The 18709-nt window shown below is 38.1% G+C and overlaps 1 long non-coding RNA gene across 1 annotated transcript in view; it reads left to right on the top strand.

Moving 5' to 3' along the window:
* The window catches only part of LOC149323774 (uncharacterized), a 55348-nt gene extending 37029 nt beyond the window's left edge, over positions 1–18319 (top strand). The window contains exons 2-3 of the long non-coding RNA XR_016280242.1: positions 4496–4644; positions 17763–18319. This is a non-coding gene — a long non-coding RNA (uncharacterized LOC149323774). The remainder of the gene's footprint in view (positions 1–4495; positions 4645–17762) is intronic.
* The last annotated feature ends 390 nt before the right edge of the window (positions 18320–18709 follow it).

An 18709-nucleotide genomic window follows, 5' to 3' on the forward strand; every position in this document is an offset into this window, starting at 1 on the left:
ACTGACAGGATGGCAAGTGGTTTCTTATCACAATACAGTGGGCCCTCCCTTTATGCGGGGAGGGGAAATCAGCATATGCTGAAGCCCCATAGGAAGTAATGGCGTGTGGCAGTGTGGCGACGTGCACGCATTACAGGCAAACGCCCCATTAGTTCCTCCGAGGTGCATGATGGGCTCTTCCAGCATGGCTTTCATCATATGCCAAAAGCTGCGTATGATGCGCCCACCTAGAACGCAAGCACACTATACTGTACAGCTCTCCCCCAGCAACAGAATAACCATGGGGACTCTAATAGTCACTGTCATCCTGTTAGTGACATTTGTATGGACATTCATCTTTTTTTAATTGTTCAATTTATTTTGAATTGAGAGGAATGTTATTATTAGTTAATGCTGGTGGGAGTATAAGGGACTGGTTTCCCATTGCTGATGTATTATTGTTGTTCTGTATTTTATATTGTATTGTATTGTATTTTCTTTTTGACTAGCAGGGGAGCTAGTCAGATTGTGTGGATCAGTCACTTACTGAACCAGTTTTTAGATTTCCATCAGTACATTTCCAAACAATATTGCAACAATACCCTTTGATTTATAGGCAAATTGAGAAATTAAGGGATTTACACTAGCATATATAATGGGTTTCTTTGTTGTTGTTATGTAATGTAACACTGCTTGAATCTCCTTTCTTTTGGCAAAATGAATTGCCCTGCCCTTTTAATAATCTAATTTATAATGAATAAAGTGATATTCATTATGAACTTGAAAAGGTCTATGTTCTTATTAGCCCTTTGATGAATACAGGCTGTAAGAGAAAATCCTTATGGAAAATACATCAGAGTACATCATACATAAAGATTTTTTTTCCAAAAAAGGATCAGTAGACCTGAGCATAGTTTTAAATGGAAAGGGTGCTTTCCCACTGCTTCTAAAATCTTGTGTAGTTCTGCTTTGCCTCTCAGAAAAATGGACTTCCCAGTAGCCTACATTTTATGGCAATATCCTGCAACAACAGAAAACATTCAGATACTATGTTTAGGCATATAACTAAAGGATATAGTGTGCCTTTACAGTAAGAATAATTGTTCCAGTTTTTTTATATGAGAAAACCAGCAAGCAAATATTCAATATAGTCCCCAAGTTCAAGGTACAAGTGGGCCTCCATCAGCTTTTCAGAAAGACATGGCAAACTGACTGACTCACTGATTGGTTGACTGATTTTCTATTAGTGAAAGATGCTTGGATAAAATAGATGTTGTTTTCTAAAATGCTTTTGTACAGATTTCAGGGGGCTTCCAGTTATAAAACTTACATTTTTAAAAAAGAAAGGAGGTTGGTTTTTTTCCAGTATCTCAAAAGCTCATTTTCATTACCTTGGAAGAGTAACAGAAAATCCTTGCTCCAGCCTCAGCTATCCTTATGTCTTTTAACAGAAGGAATCAGCCTTATCTATAGATCTTAACATGTGATCATATGGGAGGAATGATCTCTTGGAAATGGCCCAAGTCCAGGTGGGACTTTAAAGGTCCCAGAAAGGAACCCACACCACGCATTTTTCACCACTGCAGTATGTTACCTACCTTCACCTAAGTAAGAAGAAAGCTTACAGCAGATCTAGGCAAAGTATAGGTCACATGTAGCCCAGCCAGGAATTGCCAAACCTCTTCTACCAGAGTAATGTGATTATCAATGAAAACAGATAAACTTGCTTCCTGGACTGCACTCTAGTTCTTCCTTCGCATGCCCTCCAACTGTCCTGATTTAGCAGGGACAGTCCTAATTGATCCTTTGCCAGTTGATCACTTTTTCTGCTGTTTTTAAAATGTCCCTGTTTCTGTCTCTTCCTCTCACTTTCCCCCTTCGTATTCAGTTTACTTCAATTGGTTCAAACTGAATTCAAAATGAAAAAGTAGTTTTCACTTAATTAACTATGCGGGGTGAAAGGACCAGAAGGGGCAAAATCTTGCCCTTCCCAGGCAAAAGCAAAGTGCTGCAACATCTACTAATTTATGTGTTCTTCCTCATTAGTCACTTTTGTCATCTTGAGCATACTCTGCTTTTGCTTGGCTACATGTGTCCTGGTTTTTATTTCTGAAATGTTGGAGTGTATGCTTTCAGTATTGTGATTTCTACCTGATCTGGATTCAGTCTATGACATATTATGTATCACTGATGCAAGAAACTGGATCAGGGTAGAAAGAGCATCTCAAAGCTGGGTGCCATCAGTATATTTGGTCATTGTTTACTTGGGACTTTTGTGTAGATACTAACTGCCTACTCTTTTAGAACTTCACTTTTTGTATCCCACGTTGTCAAACACCATACATAGAAGGTGGATTATGGGTTGGATCCAGAAATCCTCTTGTGCAAGTGGCACTGGCTCTTCTGGAAGCAAAAGGGCTTTTCCTAACTTAGGGGTTTGACAGGCCACCCCAAAAGGGTGGGCTGGAGCCACCTGTTTTTGCTCCCAAGATGTTATTGTGCCAGAAAAGGCTGAGATGAACAACAACAACAACAACAACAACAACAAGGTTTTCTAGATCTACTGCCCAGATCTAGAAAAGAATAAAATGTTTATCAACCCTCAATGTCTTTTAATGATTTGGATTGTGTGTTGTGATTTTTGAAGCAATAAATATTAGGATCAGTTATGGACTTCATTGTGGGTTTTTTGTATTGGAGTTTTTGTTTTTGATTTGTGTGTGTGCACGCTACAATATCAGTTCTTGAATTTCGTGGCTTCAAGTAATAAAATGGAGCACCAGAACTTTATAAAGCCTCCAGCCATAAAATGTAGCATGTAAAACAAATTCTCCTAGCCTTCTTTTATTTCCACAGGGCTTACATATGAGAACCTTTTGTTGTATTTTTCATGGTTCCTTACAAGTGATAGCAATCTAGAATACATTTTCAGGGAGCTTTTTTTTTTTTTTAATAAAGGAATATTTGGGAAATGAGATATTGACAAGAGGTTTTGCCTTCACTGTTCTATTCCATAAGGCAGAATGCTGCCTTTCTCATCATGTTTAATCAGATTACTCCAGTCAGGTCACTATAAACCGAAGAATACAGAATTACAAAATGAACAGGCCTATATAGCAACATTCAAAGAGTTATCGCTATTTAATTAGAACAAATAAAAACTAAACTATCTGTAAAAATCAGACCACTACCTCACCTCAATATCACGAAGTCAACTGTCATAAAGGATTTACATCTAAGAACTTCATTGGGCATTATCCATATTTTGTTTTAGGAAACAGACTTTGGGGGCTTACCTGTTGTCTCTCCTTCAGTTCAATGTCTTCTCAGTATCCCAAGCTGGTAGATTTTATCTTTCAATCAGATTGTCCCCTGTTAACTGTTGCTCTTCCCTGCTTGCACACTCTTCTAGTTTTCTGCACATTTCATTCTTGGGAGGCTAATTCCCAGTTTCTGTGCTTGTTTGGCTTTTACTTTATCTTTAGCTCCTAAAGCATTAACTTTGTAGAGAAAATAACTGCTGAGCCTCTGAGACAGGTGCATCTGACACAAGACAAAAGTGCCAGCCTTGATGAAGGGGAGGAGAAAGGTTATAGCAGTGCTTTTCTGAATGACAGCCTTGAGTATCATTTTAAAACCTTTGATCTGTTGTTTTCCTCCTCTGTGGTAGGCAAAAAACGTATATGCTTTCAAACCATATAGAATTATGTCAGCTTGTAAACCAACATTACCAAGATGAGAATTAGAACATTACACAATGCAAAATTAGCCAGGCTAATTTTAATATTTCATATGTGTGACAGAAGTGCTATTTCATATATGTCTTTCTTCATCATGTTCCATGTTGTTATTTACAAATCAGTCCCCCCATTCAGATACAGGGTCTGAGATCCTGCATTGGGTGACATGTGTTTGGCTTGTAGCTACATCTCCCACCATCAACAAAACATGGGTCATGGTAGCATAAATTGGACTTATTCTATCATAAACAGCATGCCAGCGATTGAAACTGAAATTCTATACCCACTTATATGAATTGATGAACAGACTTAAAGACTACTCTGTGGATATTCTTTCAGCTCTGTGCAAGCATGTGATGCTTACATTAAAAAAAAACACCAAAATTCACACATTAGCCATGGTATAGAATGCCAAGCTGACATGCATCAGTGTCTACAGAAGTGTAAGAGTGCTAATCTTCTTGTACCACTATGTCCACAGTCGAGTGAAAACTTAAATGAATGAATGGGATTATTTCTTTTAAAGCCTGTACAGGATCAAGCTACACATCTATGGCTGCAGTTGCACAAATCCAGGGACTGAAAATAACACATTACCATTGTGATAATGAAACCATAACAACATAACTTTTTTTCTTGGATATGCTTTATAGTTTTTCATATAATGGCTCATATTTACTAATTATTTCTAAAGCATTATTTAAAAGATCTCCTGTGTTAAGGAATGTGTCAATCCCAAAATAATGACTACCATTATCATATTTTCAACTTTCCAGAGCATATGATTGCCAACATGTCAGCTATTTCTCTTAGCATTTCCATGCTGTGTATCTAGTCTGCAGAAAGATACACAACAACCCTTTGACATCTTTACTGGACTATGGGTTGATAAGACCATGGATGCCAACAAAGCACAGCTGCCATGGTAGGGAAAATGTTGCAGACATCTTTCTTTTTTTGTATGTGATTCTTAGGTGGCGATAAGCCATCTCAGATACCTCCATGCCTGATTATTTAGGAGTCCTAGGTATTCCTGTAGTTTCCACACAAACTGAAAGCACTTTCAGGTACAGGAGTGTATGGTAGTGATTCTCAGAATCAAAATCAATATGTCACTAATCCCACTCAAAGTCTTGGCATGCTTTATCAACTCATTTATAAATCTCTTTTAATTAAAAAAAAATACTATGAATTGGTAGTGGTGCAGAGCTCTTGCCTTTTTCAAAATGGAAGCCCCACTTTTAGTTCATACATTCTTCACAGGTTACATGCTTCTATTTTCTTCCCAATGTATGTCTGTTTTATTTCCAGGTCTCCCCTAAGTTTCCAACTGTATGACAAATTGGTTTAGATCCTAATAAGAACAATCTAAAGCCATATGAGATTAGGCTATGACTCCAATCTTGTATAATTTGATATGAGGTCCTTAATCTCTTTTATTTTTGATTTGAAAGGAATAAACAATATTATCAGTTTTATGCTTCTAACATAAGAGTTATTTTATTAAAGAGAGTTTTATTATTTTAAAGAGAAGTGTTTTAAAAATAAGCCAATATTTACTGTTCTATGAAATATTTAGTAGACCAACTCATAATGTTAGAAACTTATGAAAAGAAAAGAAAAACTTGTAAAAGATGGAGTAAGAAACTGTTTTATTTTTATTGGGGGGGGAAGCATGTGAAGGTATAATCAGTAAAGGATAGAAAAGTAAATACTGATAATACTACTAGATGGCATCTGATAGTATCTGATGCTCAGGGCAGTTTTAATAATGCAATAAAATTAACAGCTAGAGGACACAATCCAGAAAATGAGTCACAATTAAGTCCCTTTGAAGTCACTGGGGCTTCCAGACAGACTTTAGTCATGCTTACATGATATTCAGCTCCTCTGAGTTCAGTGCAATATTTGCTAGTCATTTTACTTAAGATTACATCTCCCTTTATATTTATAGTGGTGTGCTAAATCTGGGTCTGCCAGTTACAGATGTATGTGCAGTGATGCTAATTGTGGTGTTTGAGCACAGAACACTAAAAACACTGTTGAAAAAGCTGGCATAGTTTTTGCAGGTTTACTCTGAAGTTAGTCGCATTAAACTTAAAGTTGATACCAGGTAAAGCTGTATAAGACTGAAGCTTTAGCTGATTTCAGTAAGACTTTGCCAGATTGTATCAAAAATGTTGATATCTTTCTGTATGTAAAGAATGCTAAGTTCTGCTTAGTGGACACTTTCTATGGTTGAGGTTCTGCCATAAAAAATAGAAAGCTGGAATTTAATACATGTGCAGTCTTCTTAACACAACTTGATTACCAGAAAGTGGACTCTTCCTTCCCTCTATTCAATCTCAGGATTTCACGTTTTCCCCATAATGGTGCAACAATGTAAGAACAGTTAGAATTTGTGAAGAAAGAAAATAGCACCTGGAATTATAAGAAATAGAGAAGAATGTTCAAAAGATATTGTAATTCTCAACCTGTAAATCAGTGGAATATCTGAATCCAGTCCTAAATCAGTGATGACAGAATTCTTTAGCAGAAAGAAACAAATAAGGAAAAGTTTGTTTTTTAAAAAATATTCTGCTGTTTACTTGAAAAACAAAACAGTAAGCTCAAGTCTAATATACTGTTACAGTTTCTGAAAAAGAATTGAGAAAGTTTTGTTGAATCTGTTTGCAACAGAACAGAAAGATATGTATAACTTTCCTTTGATTAATTATTTGCATTTTATCCTAAATCCAACCACTGTTTGGAAGCAGTAGCATCACTAGGGTCAGTGTCACCCAATGAAGTAATTCATGGAAACCATGCCCTATGAGGAACAAGTTAGAGAGGTGGGGGTGTTTATGCTGAGAAGAGAAGGTTAAGAGGTGATATGATAGCCCTGTTTAAATACTTAAAGGGATGTCATATTGAGGAGGAAGCTAGCTTGTTTTCTGCTGCTCCAGAGACTAAGACCCAGAGCAATGGGTGCAAGCTCCAAGAAAAGAGATTCCACCTCAACATTAGGAGGAACTTCCTGACAGTATGAGCTGTTTGGTAGTGGAACACACACTCCCTTAATGGAGAGTAGTGGAGTCTCCTTCCTTGGAGGTCTTTAAACAGAGGCTTAATGGCCATCTGTCGGGGATGCTTTGAGTGAGAGTTCCTGCATGGCAGAATGGGGTTGGACTGGATGGCCCTTGTGGTCTCTTCCAACTCTATGATTCTATGGTGTCACCGCCCCCATTGACCTCCTCCCATTTCCCAGCATACAGAATCCTTAGTCACTAATGTTATTCATAAATTGTAATTCCCATATACCACTGAATGTAATGCTAATCGTTGTGACATAAACAACTAGCAAAATTAAAATTATACCTTCAAATTACAATATCATACACACAAACCAAAAGTATTTACATATACAGTTGGCAATTGGAACTCATGGGGGATCTATTCCGGACCCCCCCCCCCTGCAAGTTCCAAATATTGCGCATATTCAAGTCCCATAGGTTGAGTGGGGCACGTGCATGCGAGGTGCGCACCACAGGTGTGCCCCCCACTGCCGTTAATGGCGGTCACCACTCCGTGGATTTCCATGTCCACAGATTTCATGTCTGCAGACTTGAAGGGGTGACTGTGCATAGTGAAGATTTGGATAAAATATGATGTTTGTAAAGAGAATTTGAAGGTTTTTTTATTTCATTTTTTAAAAAAAATTAATATTTTTTTAAAAATGAAATTTTAAATTTTAAAAAATTCTGGAGCCTCTCTTTACTCCTCTGACTGAGCTTCACCCCCACTCCTACCATCTCTTAAATCATTTTAAAGGGAAGCAGATGAATGCCACAGCCCAAAAGGCAGGTGCTTGAGGAGCAGGTGACCTTAAGGTGCCACCTGGTACGGTCCACACATCCCGCATCCCCCTAGTGATGCCACTGTTTGGAAGCAGGCTACTGGGAACTGATCATTCTGATCCAGGACAATTCTCATGTTCCCTGTTAATATGGTATATTTAAAACAAATTCTTGGTTGTTGAACTCCTCACTTGTATCATGCTATTTCCTGTTATTCTGATCTCAGTCATCTCTGTCTCAGCCATTCCCTCCTTCCTATGCCCTAGGATACTTTGAAAGAGCCAAAAGCTGATGAACTGCAGTAGTAGTCTAACAGCAAAATTGTTCCAAACAGGAAACAATGTCAAAGCCACAGGTGTTTTAGTATTTCTGGCTGTTCACTGTCTTCACAGAGTAAATGTATCAAATCAAGGCTTTAAAAAAAAGATGGCACCATCTGCTGTTTAGAGACAAATGGAACATCAGAATATTGGTGGGGAGGGGCGTGATCTCATTGCTAGTTCTGTATCAAAAGACCTCAACACATTAGAGAAGGAAGAGACACCTGAGTCTTGGCCTTTCTTTGCTACATAAGAGTTAGAAAAGAATAATTAAAAGGATAAAACACAGCATTTCAAATTTGGACAGGGTCCACAGAATTCGAGAAAGAGCAATTCATATTGGTTTCCATGTTGCATTTTAATGATGGGTTCCTAGTATGAGGGATAATGTCTTCTATATTAAGAGTGAATCATCTTGTACCCTCTTGTACCACATTTATTATGCAGACATAGGGCCCATTCACATTACCCAAGTATAGCACTATGATTTCACATTTAGTGCCATGACTACATCCTATGGCATGCTGGGGTTTGTTGTTTGGTGTGGCACTAGGCCTTTCTGCATTAGTGTACATTACCACTACTCCTTAAACTATAAATCCAAAGATTCTAAAGGATATAGCCATGGCAATTAAAGTGGAATCATAGTGCTATCGTGGTTTAGCATGAAGGGGCCCTGAGTCCAGACCTACCCAGTAATGAGTAACAGATGGAAACAATTCCAGATTTTTACTGCTAAAGTAACTAGTTACTGAAATAACTCATTTCAAGTGTCATGTTATTTCCAAACTGTGCCCACCCCCACATACTCACATGGTGGCTGCTGCTCCTATTTCCCACTGCTGCCCGTGCAAGACTGGCAGGACCAAAACAGTGCTTTTTAAAAGGACAGGGACAGGGAGGCAGAGGACAGTGGCATGGCAGCTGCTGCAAAAGAAGAGCTACAGAAGTGCTTCTCCTGCCAGAAGAGCTTGTCATGCCACTGTCCACAGAAGCCTACTGTATGTCAAATAGCAAAAACCTTTGTTGCTTGTGCTGCAACAAACTAACATGGCTACTTCCCTGAAACGTTTGAAGAGTATCCGTTAGTAGAAAAAACAAAAACATCTTTCAAAACAAGTGCAAATCAAATGTTGCAAACATGTTGCTCTTCCAGTTTAACCTATCTTATTCCACTTCTATTTTTGGATATAAATCCCTTCTGCACTTCCACCTGCACCTCAGTTGCTGCTTTATTTTCCTGTTTTGGTTATAGAATTGTAAAGTTGGAAGAGACCACAAGGTGCCATGCACTCCAACCCCATACAGGAACTTACAATTAAAAGCGCATCTGACAGATAGCCATCCAGCATCTGTTATGTGGCAGCAGGGAATGGGATAGATTCCAAATAAAGCCACAATATATAAATCTCCTGCACACATTTACTTTGGTATAAGACACATCTAGAAAGTAAGGTGTAGTGGGCTGAATGTTGGCTAAAATTCTAGGAGACCAAGGTTCAAATCCCTGCTCAGCCATGGAAATCCACTGGGTGACTAAGTACGTCACACACCCGCAGAGGAAGGCAATGGAAAACCTCCTCTGAATAAATCATGCAGAGCAAAACCCATGATAGAGTCACTGTAGGCACATCATAAATTGAAAATTTGAAGGCGTGAAAGAACAAAGACCCATTTGACTTCTTATGACATATGCCTGAATAAACAATTCAAAGGGCTATGCCATATGTTCAAAACAATAACATTTGAACTTTGTCCTTTCAAAAGCACTGACTATATTTTGCTTATTATTTGAAACCATTTTCCAGATATCTAAAATCCATAAGCAAAAATCTAGCTCTGTAAGTTTATTTTTGTCTGTTTTTATCTGTTATCTATTGATCCCCCTCTCATCTCAACTTTTCCCAGCTCCTCTTTTCCTCCTCCTTCTCCATAGGCTTCATCAACCTAGAAGCCTGTGGAAGATAAAGTGAAACTTCTGGTTTTTTTCTGAAAACCCAGGAAAGATGAGTAATAATTCTCTTGCTACTAAAAAAGCTCAGTTTGTGGCAACTTGAATACTAATCATTTTATTACGCCATTATAGAATTTTACCTTGGTTTTCCTAGGTAATTTGTTCTGTTGCATTTTCCCTTTATTCACTCCCATGGCTTGACCCATTGCTTTCTAAGCACTGTAGGCAGATCTGCTGAAGAAGGAGGAGGAGGAGGAGGAGGAGGAGAAGGAGAAGGAGAAGGAGAAGGAGAAGGAGAAGGAGAAGGAGAAGGAGAAGGAGAAGACTCCAGCTCTCTGCAAACATTAGGCTTTCCCCCAAATAATGCAGCATTTAGTAGCCAGAAACTTGGGAGAGACTTGCTTTATCGTTTAAACCTCTATGAAGCTGTGAGTCATTGGTTAAACACTGAAAGGAAGATTCAGGCTCACTTATCTTAAATCAACAGCGTTACATATTTTGTCTCCTAACACAGCATCCAGAAAGACTAGAAACCTACCTTTTTAAAAATATATATGAAAGTTTGGGATTCAGGGCAGCTGATGCATCAATACGTATGTCTCAAATCCCTGTAAAACCCAGATGCTCTGGTCATACGGCAATGAAGTTTGAAGTTCCATGTTCCTCACCCCTATTTTTGGTAACTTGCAATAATATTACTTATAACATTCCATAATTATTAAATTATTTATTCATTACATCTAATCAGAAATACAGGTAGAATATTTAGATATTTATAACTAGGTTTAGAGTACTCTGCAGAGGTGCTATTTTTACATTCAATGAGAAGATATAAAAAAGATTTTATAACGTAATAGTTTTAATTCCAGAGGACAGGTCATGCTGCCACTTCAGCTGGGAACTCATTATAAAGTACAAAACAAAACCATTCTGTTTATTCTACCACCAAAACAGACCATTGTGCCTGCAAATCTTACCAGGGTCAGACCGCCCTTTCCAGAGTTTTGACAACATATATCCTGCATAGAACAGATTCCTTCTTGTGTGACATAATTGATCTTAAGTGTTAATTGGAACAGCATGACATTTTCCTGTTTTTAATCACTGCTGCCAATCTGATATCTTCAAGTTTTATCAGCTATTATCCTTTCGAAAACAATAAGTTGAAAAATTGCTGTGTCAGAACTAGCCCTGTCCTGTTTTGCATGTCCCATCCCTACATTCACTGTAAAATCATTATATGGTTTTTTTAGTTCAACACTGGTATAATTTCATGATGTATGGAATAGTACAACAGAATACAATTGCAAAATGACATAACAGACAGGCAGCAATTACTGTGGGAGGGAGAAAAGGGAGAGAGAAACACCAGAAACAAGTTCCCAACAAATTCCTACCACATCCCATATTTAGTCTGCTAGAAATTTGACATCATCAGAAGAGGCTTCACTGCATATCCCAACATCTCGTGAAGTTCAGTTGGCAGGTATACATAACATGGCTTTCTCTGTAGCAGTGCCTTAACTGTGTGGAGCTCCCTACCCAGAGAAGTTAGGCTGGCCCATCTTTTTTAACCTTCCGGTGGACAGCCAAAATAGTGGTATTCCACATGACATTCAGTGTTTTAAAAATGCTGTTTTAACTGTTTCAGAACTGGATTCTAGGAGTGTTAATATAGTGCCTTTAGGGGTTTTTTAAAGAGTACTTAAATATATATATATTTAAAATAATCTTTCTATTGGTTTTTTTGTGGGTTTTTCGGCCTATGAGACCATGTTCTAGAGTATTTTTTTCCTGACGTTTCACCAGCATCTGAAGTTGCCAGCCACAGATGCTGGCGAAACGTCAGGAAAAAAATCTTCTAGAACATGGCCACATAGCCCCAAAAACCCACAAAAAAACCGTGGATGCCAGCCATGAAAGCCTTTGACTTCACAATCTTTGTATTGTTTTAATTGGTTTTTATTTGTTGATTATTATTATTACTATTATTATGCTTTATTTATATAGTGTTATGGAGTTGCACAGCACTGTACATACAAACAATAAAATAGATAAGAGTAAACCTACCCATGGCATACAGTCTAAGAAATAATAGCACAATACATATAACTAATACATAACAATACAGGAAAGGGTTCGATAAAATCGCCTAGGATTGATCACCTGGGAGCCCTTATCCACCAAGAGGCCATCCAAAAATAAATAAATAAATAAATAAACTCCTCTCAACCAAGGGTCACAATATATACATATATTCCCCACACCTCCATGACACCATTCTCTGAAGATGCCAGCCACAGATGCAGGCAAAACATCAGGAATAAATTCTTCCAGAACACAGCCACATAGTCCAAAACTCCCACAAAATAAATAAATAAATAGTTATAAGGTAATGAAATTAGTTCACTGGTGTATATTATATTGAGAACAGATTTCATATCATATGATTAGTGGTTCTTAAGCAAATAGTTCTACATCCTCTGTGTTTAACCCTGTATTGAAACTGTTCTGAAAAGTTAAACACAACACCATCACCAAAACCTTTAAAACATAATGAAAGGAGAAGAGAAAATAATTTCTAGTAATTACTTACTCTTTAAAGCTACATTCGTATACCTGTGTATACAAATAAGTCCCACTGAATACAGTGGCTGATACTTTTGCATATTATATAGTTATAAATGTTGAAGTCAAGTTATGCATCACGACAGTCTCCATGGCTAGAGTACAAGCGGGAAAAAATTACAGGCAACTATGTTGATCTATATACAAAAACCAGATTTAGTAGCTTTGATTGTCAATAGGAACAGATCTTTTGTAACTTAGTATGTTTTCATTACCTATTTAAGATGGAACCCCAATACATTTACAGTGCTTCAACTCTGTGAGCTCTGGCTCCACTACACCATTGCACTTTTATAGGAATAAGCTGCCAATCTTAATGTGATAGCAACTAAAGCATAGAAGCAGTATATTAAAATAGCTTGTTAAGATTAATAAGATGTTTGCCCTTCCCAAATGTTTTCAAGATGTCAGGCTCCAGCCACTGAGAATATAAAACCCCCAAATTCAGTCTCAGTTATTTTCAGACATCATCATTTTCTCTAACCAGTCCTTGGTGCCACAAGGTCCATGGCCAAAGAATTGAGCAACCTGGCAAAGTTTATATTCTAATTTAACAAATATATTCTGGGCCATTTGCACCATCTGTTGCCCAGGTGTCACTCATGGAAGCACTGGAGGCAGATGGAGGCATGAAGCTAGAGGAAGCCATTTGGACACACTGTTCTCATTTCATCAAGAAAAACCATGAAAACAAAGTTTACTGGCCAGTAAATTATGAGCTTGGCATATGGAAACATGTCAGACGTTTTCAGTATAGCTTTGCCTTGCAGAGAAGGAAAAAGAGAACACATCCTGGGTTGAAAGATAAATACCAACATGTATTAGCAGCTTTATAAAATACAATAACCAAGTCAGAGGCAAGGTTATACTCATCATGTGACCTAGCATGAAATTGGACTTAGAAGGAGGCTGAAGTAGGTGGGACACCTTCAGGATACACTTTGTCCATCAGTCCCCTACAAATAATCACAGGACCTGTTCAGGTGTCTAGGCCCCTAAAATTTCTCTTATGACTCTTCCATAGATAGCTGTGTGTGTGATTTCCATTTACCTCCCCAAAGCCACAGTTTGCCAAAATCTAAACTCTGAAAATGGTCTCTCTCTTGTACTAGGATTTTCTTTTATTTGCATTATGTGAGTTGTGGGGTATTTTCTGACAGCAATGAGCAGTCCAGCATGTTATTCGATATAAAAATGTCCTCTCCAAATGAATGTTTCTGTGTATAGAGTCAAGTGTGTTCTATCCAAAACATCTGAGTCGGAAAACTCAAGGTATCATAAATGCAAAATAAAATCAGAGAAAATAAGATATACACTCCTTGGATTGTGAGACTATTTCTTGAACCAATATATTCCAATCCCTCCCCCAAGACATTTTGATTTCTCCTGCATGAGACCAAGACAACCAGAGCACATCACTTCAGTTGCATTACCCCATACTTTGCTTGAAAAATGACTGCCTTGTCTCAGTACATGTACCCCAAATGCAAAAAGCAAGAGCTCTGTTAGGACAATTTTTTCTTAGCCATTTTTGATTTGTAGATTAGGGAACCCTCATATCTGGCAAGAGGGAGAATTTGGGGGTATTGCCAACATTTTATTAGTAACAAATGCAAAGCAGAAGTCAACATACACCTTCAGATAACATTTTCTTTTTATTTTCTTTTTTCCTTTTTTTGGTCATTGCAAAGGTTAGTATTCTCTCTAGTAGCAGATGTTGGCAGATGATGCCATTGGTTTGTGTCAGACTGCGAATATACTTCTTTGAATTTCCCCACTCTCAACCAGCCAGTGAACAGGCATGGGGGTTATAGAGTCCTGCAAGTGGCAAGGGGTCACATATTTCCACCTGCAGAACCTTTATACTATCATCTGTGATGGAGCATCTCAGCTGGGTTTGTTTTTTTTTACAGCTGTGCAATTGGCAATGTCATAAAATGCCTAAATTGTAGGGGTTGTTCTATGTAAATTCTGCAACAAATCATGATCCTGGGAGACTAAAACACTCTGTCATAATACATGAGAGTTAGTATAGCAGATATTCTCACAACCATAAATGCCATAATCACAACCAAATCCCCTGTTCTGACAATAGATGTATTACTTGCTAAAGCATATACAAACTATTTAATATAATTCAATATACAAACAATTTATCCAGAACACTGACAAGATATTAATACAGTGACAAGATAGTAATACAGCTTGTCTTATATGCGGGCGTGCCTTACGCAGCTTCCAGCATATGCTGGAAGCCCGCTCCGGAAGAAGCCTCAGCGTGCCAGGGTCAGGGGTTTTCCCAGCAAACAATGGATCTCTAATTAAACAGACACAAATCCTCTTTGCATATCCTCCCACCTTAAGGCCTTGCTGTTCAACAACGGAACAATACACAGATTAACATGGAAATCGCTCCTCCCAACCCAGGGTCACACAGTGTGTGTGTGTGTGTGTGTGCGTGCACACACACACTCACTTCCATGTCAGCATTCTCTGAAGATACCAGTCACAGATGCTAGCGAAATGTCAGAAACAAACTCTTCTAAAACATGACCACATAGTCCGAAATACCCACAAAAACTATAGATGTCACTGCTTTTGATTTGTGCTAATTGGGGAATAATTTTCCATATCAAACATATCATCTTTTCTTCCCATTTTGGGGACTCAAGACATATTACAACCAGAACAAATTAAAAGAATACACAACCATATATGCTATTTTTAAAAAGCAATGAACAATCTATAGAATTAAAACCGCTATTATTATGTTATTTATCTCCACCATGGAAAACTGGAGAGACAGGGGAAGCAAAACCACTACATTTTACAGTAATTTTGAATGTTTTGTTATAATATGAGGGTGAAAACTACCCAGATTTTTTTAATGTCATGGAGGGCTTAGGGGGATATGGCAGGGGCTTCAAGGCAGAAAAAGAGAGTTTAGGGGCTTGATGCACTTTCCTCTCCTCTTCTCCAGAGAAATTAAAGAAGAGAGAAGCATTTGAGTTTATTAGAAACCAGAGATGGCAAGGATTGAACTTGGGACTGCTGGTGCCTGCATGCCAACCATATACCTTAGCTATTGTGGTTCTCTGTTAGCTAGGCTTCCCTATCAGATCCAATAACCAGACTCCAGAGTGTAGAACAGAGTGATTTATTGAAGAATAAGAAAAGCAGTAGATAACAGGCAATTCATTGCCATAGTTTTTGTCAGTTCTGAATTACAACTGTCCAACTATACACCTTTTATAAGATTGGGGTCCCACCCCAAGGGCACCTGGCTAATCCCATTGGCTATTCCCTCCAGGGACTCCTGGTCTCGCCAGTTTCCCACCAACCTATTGTTTGGGTTACAAACTCTAATCAACATATTCCATTCTCACAAAACCAGTAGACATTGCTTATGCTATCCATGAGATATATCCAGATGGTCAGCCAGGGCTCCAGACATGTCTTTCATCACACTACTGGCTGTGTCTTACCAGCCTTCTCATGGGCTACCAACCCCTCCTTCTCCCAGGCCTTAGTCTTCCTTTTCCGAGTCCCAGTTTACCTTGAATCTGATACATTTATACATTTATGTTAACAACACCAAATATCCCTATTTTCACAATATGATCAATCCCCCAATCTTATACAGTCTCTTTACCATCATCACCATCTCTAAACATTTAACCAGTCCCTCATTAAAGTGTAACATTATCCAGCATGATCTGTCTTCCCCTCTATGACTCTAACAGAGTTAGACACATTATCCAACACACACTCTCTGGTGACAGGCACCATGGGTTGCATGGGGCGGGGCATGACATTAGCACATAAAAACTGACAGATAACCTTTTTGCTGTCTGAAGAAACATAGGCCAGAATCCTGAAGCAGCATTACTCTAGCATAGAAATAGTGAGTGGAACAAGTAGGTAATAAGGTAAAGTAAGGGTAAGTGCCAGTGACTAGGGGACTTCTGTGGCTAAGAGGTAAAGATAACCTAAGATTTTAGAGAAAGTTCCATCACAATAATAAATTCTTACAAATTTCCCTCTAGGGCATATGCCTAGGAGAGAGTAGAACCTTGTCCTTTGTACACCCAGGCAAAAGAAAACTGCTGCATCATCTCCTCTCCTGTGTCCTTGTGTGTTCTTTCACGTTAATAACAATAACATTTGCCATCTTGACTACACTCTGACGCTACTTAGCCACATCTGTTTCCATTTTCATCTGTGAAATGTTGAAGGGAATGGGGATCAATGCATCTTTCACCAGCTTGAAAGCTGGCAAAATCTCTTTCCTGGAAGCCCGAATCATTGAAATGCCTTACCTACTCTGGTCCTCCAGAGTTCTTGCCTGTTCTGGTTCAGCTCTCTAGTATGGTTCATTTTCCTGGTATTTGGATTTCTCTGATGCTGATTAGAATTTTCTCTCTTGATTACTTCTTATATGTTTTTATCTATGTGGATTTTAAAGAACACAATGGACAGCCTTAAGAAAGATTCAATGTCATCATATCATGGTTTGGGTCTCCTTGACATGTTGTTGTGTGTCTTCAAGTCATTTCTGACATCATGGGATTTTCTTGGCAAGTTTTTTCAGAGGGGAATTGTCATTTCCATCCTTTGAGGCTGAGAGAGTGTGACTTGCCCAAGGTCACCCAGTGGGTTTACATGGCCAAGCCGGGATTCAAACCCTGGTCTCCAGAGTCACAATCCAATCCTTAAATCACTACATTATGCTGGCTCCTTGGCTAGTTTTACTTAATTTATACTGGTCAATGACCGAATAAATTTTATTACATATTACTTAATCATTGAGGATGATGGGAGTTGTAGTATAACACATCTAGATGTCTCCAGGTTGAAGATGACCAGCTTGGATTAAATGTATAGCTTTGCAAGTAAGCAAATGTTGACTTTAAAAAGTGTAACTCAGTGGCATTTGCACAAACTCTTTAAAAATTTCAGACTTCCTAAGAAGCCTCACTGTTTTGGAACAGTTTTTCTCTGTAGAGATGTCCAATGTGAAGTTGAAGGCTTTCATGGTTGACATCCATAGTTTATTTGGGCATTTGTTCAGGCTTTGTGGCCATGTTCTGGGAGAATTTATTCCTGATGTTTCACCTGCATCTGCAGCTGGCATCTGATGCCAGCCACAGATGCAGATGAAATGTCAGAAATAAATTCTTTCAGAACACAGCCGCATAGTCCGAAAAAACCCACAAAAAACTAAGCCTTGTTGTTGTTTGCAGGTCATTATCTTCCTTTTCTTTGCTTCTTAATAAATCCTCTTTCATTTCTGTATACTCCACAGGCATAAAGATGAGATGCATTGGGAACCTTACTAGCAAAATGGAAGGCAGAGAAGAAGAAACATCATAAGTAACTAAAGCACACTTGTTGATTAATTTGGAACATTTACTTTGTAATAGTTTTCTAGCATTGTGCTTCTGCAGGCCTAGCTGTGCTTCCCTTTGCTGTGTCATGAGCTGAAAACAATCCCATTTTAACTTATGCAAAACCCCATCACATAATTGCCTTCTATTCTGTTAGAAGTTTGTTTGTTGCAAGCCTAACACAATTGCTAGGGAGTAAGCCTATAATAACAACAAAGTGGCATTGATTTTCAAGCAAACATGCATAGAATTGCACTCTATTTACTGCTTTATATCTGTTTTGTATCTGATGTATGACAATATGTTGTATTATCTCTTGTGTAAGCACCACAGTCCCTATTTTATTTTGAACTGCCACTACTTCCTACATTAAAGTAGAATTAAAGTGAGAAGCAATTATGTATTGTCACTGAATATTGTCACATGAATGAGATGAGTTAGGTGCTTATTACTGACCAACTAGTAAAGAAATTTAGGATCATGGCCACTGCCTCCTTTACTGTCCAGTCTTTAGGTTAAATTGTTGGTAGCAAATGCCAACAACAAGGATGGTTCCAACATAAATCAATATAGCATTATATAATTGAATTTCATCTTTATCATCATTGGCAGGTCAGAAAAGTGAAGAGGTCTCTCTTGAAGGTTTTTTAAAAATATTCTTTTATTTTTATTCAGTGTATATTCTGCCTTTGTCCTGCCATGGGGCCCAAGGAGGCTTACAATTTTTAAAAAATAAAAGTTTAGCTAAAAGTGCAATATGACAAAAGTTAAAAACAATTAAACATTGGTTCCATTAAGAACACATAGGAGTTTATCACATGGGGGAAATTGGAGGTTTAAACAGGCATTTTCTGGGAACAGTCAC

The sequence above is a fragment of the Sceloporus occidentalis genome, unplaced genomic scaffold (assembly GCF_023333645.1).
Source record: "Sceloporus occidentalis isolate IW3139 unplaced genomic scaffold, rSceOcc1.0.p SCAF_1, whole genome shotgun sequence".
In the NCBI taxonomy this organism is placed as follows: domain Eukaryota; kingdom Metazoa; phylum Chordata; class Lepidosauria; order Squamata; family Phrynosomatidae; genus Sceloporus; species Sceloporus occidentalis.